Source organism: Coenobita brevimanus, chromosome 84, assembly GCF_032717465.1.
Source record: "Coenobita brevimanus isolate Jiangsu-jjx chromosome 84, ASM3271746v2, whole genome shotgun sequence".
NCBI classification, from domain to species: Eukaryota; Metazoa; Arthropoda; class Malacostraca; order Decapoda; family Coenobitidae; genus Coenobita; species Coenobita brevimanus.
The window spans coordinates 4,637,521-4,639,814 of record NC_137037.1 but is presented as its reverse complement, the minus strand read 5'-3'; the positions used below and the strand labels follow the sequence as shown (position 1 = coordinate 4,639,814).

At 39.5% G+C, this 2,294-nt stretch overlaps 1 non-coding gene across 1 annotated transcript; it reads right to left on the bottom strand.

Annotated features, from left to right (window-relative positions):
* Positions 1–1,844: 1,844 nt before the first annotated feature.
* On the bottom strand, positions 1,845–1,926 carry TRNAS-AGA (transfer RNA serine (anticodon AGA)). Its single transcript has one exon. It is a non-coding gene; the product is annotated as a tRNA-Ser (tRNA).
* Positions 1,927–2,294: the final 368 nt, after the last annotated feature.

Sequence of the window (2,294 nt, the reverse complement as noted above, 5' to 3'; positions counted from 1 at the left end):
CTGTGAATATCTTGCCACTGATTATTTGAGTACGTGATGAGATATATTAATAACAGTATCTAGACTTAGCCTCACTTGCTATTCATCTTGTTTGTGTACCAAAAGCACGATCACACCACATCATACTACATCACATCACATCATAGCACCGCCACCAAATACACATCCATTTCACCATAGCTTTACAAATGTTTATACGTAGTAGGCATCATAACACCTTAAATATATAGTTACATCATAACACTAATTACTTTAACACATAACAAGTACAAAGATTTATACAAAACAACTTTCATCTAAACACGTCACTTCAACACAAAGTAGCTAATAACAATCTTAAAACATACTAATATTAAGCACTCACAACTTGTATTACTTTATCACAAGTACTCTATATATATATATATATATATATATATATATATATATATATATATATATATATATATATATATATATATATATATATATATAAACGAACACTAAAGGCTGCTACTCTTACTATTAAGCACTGCACGTGTATATAACATCCCAACCTGTTGCTGATTCCCGGTCTTTGCGTCGGACTTTATTTTTCCATTTTTACCTTCTTTGGGAATTAGCTGGAAATCAGTACATAATTTTTCCCATTCCCAGGTGGATGGTACATCTCCAGACAGCACCACAACCCATTCCACAGCTTAATATGGAGAGAATGATGAAGAGAAACCATGGAATGTATTTTCTGTGCAAGCAGGTTGCACTGGCTGCTGCTGGCTAAGTCCATGAATTGTAATTTAGGGAGGAAATATAGAACATGAATCTCACATGACACAGCTCGACTGGGGCTCAAGTTACTTTCTGTTTTATGGCGCTGGAAGGGGAGGAGTGGAGAGGGTGAGAGAAAATAGAAGAGAAAGAAAGAAAGAAGGACATACAGACTAGAAGGAATTAGGAAAGTACTGTAGTGTGGGGACTGCGAGGCGAGAAGAGGGAGTGGCAGACTAGGGGGGAGGGAGAGAGGTAAGGAAGATGTAGTAAGGGAAGAAGGAAGTCAGGGGACAAAGAGGGGTGGGAAGGCTGGAAATGAGGAGGAAGCACATAATGGGGAGAAGCAGCATAGGAGAGTGGGGGAAAGAGGGGGAAGGATAGTGAGGAGAAGAGAGAGAGAGAGAGAGAGAGAGAGAGAGAGAGAGAGAGAGAGTGTGTGTGTGTGTGTGTGTGTGTGTGTGTGTGTGTGTGTGTGTGTGTGTGTGTTACATAGATACCTAGACCCGTCGGGTTTTGTGGTGTTTAACAACCCCTATATTCTATCACGTCTCTCTCATTTCCTTCTTCCTCCCTTGAGACGATTTGCTTCAGCTTATAAGATATATTCAGCCTGTAGGGTTTAAATACAGCCTCCTGTAACGCCACTGACTACTAAGATGCTCTCCAAATTAGAGCAAAATAGTCTGCACACACCAATAATGGAATATTACTACAAACTACTGTATCAGTATTGAGCCAGACGCCATAATCCTGTAAGGGGTGGCAATTCGTCTTTTAGTTAGTCGTTTTACTGGGAAGGGCACTAACTCTCCACCAACTCACTTGTTGGCACGAAGGGAACACGTATGGGTTGGTTATATGGTTACCACCCACCGTTGTAAATGGTTTCATGGCTTGCAGGAAATCATTAGGCTCGTCACTCAATGTAAAGCCACCTGACAAGGACAGACGGGTATTAAAAAGTGACAGGAGAGAAGAAATAGGAAGGGAGGAGGGCAGACACAGAAAGAGGATGATAAAGGTGAAGGAAGAAGTAGGTGACACTGCATTAAGTGAATATATGATTGTCGCCACTACATACCACCAAAAATATGGGCAGTGAGTAGGATTCGAACCTACGCGGGAATATCCCATCTGATTTCTAATCAGACGCCTTAACCACTCGGCCATCACTGCAAGCACAAATGGTCATATCTACACAGAACAGTTCAACCCCCTTAGGACGATGACGTGTTTATACGAGTATACTATTAATATTACCACCAATCTATGCTACTTAGAAATTATCAAACTGGCAGTCTCCTGAAAACTTTTAATAGATTAGTCCGTGAATGTAACTGTAGTATAGTCTTAATACCCAATGGATTTACCCAATGGATTTAGCTTAGAGCAGACCCCGTGTATTGGAAGAGTTAAATTTATATATATATATATATATATATATATATATATATATATATATATATATATATATATATACACAATGCAAGAAAGAAGGAACCAAAGGCCAGGGGCTCGCAAGATTGTTCCCTCCGAGAAGAAAC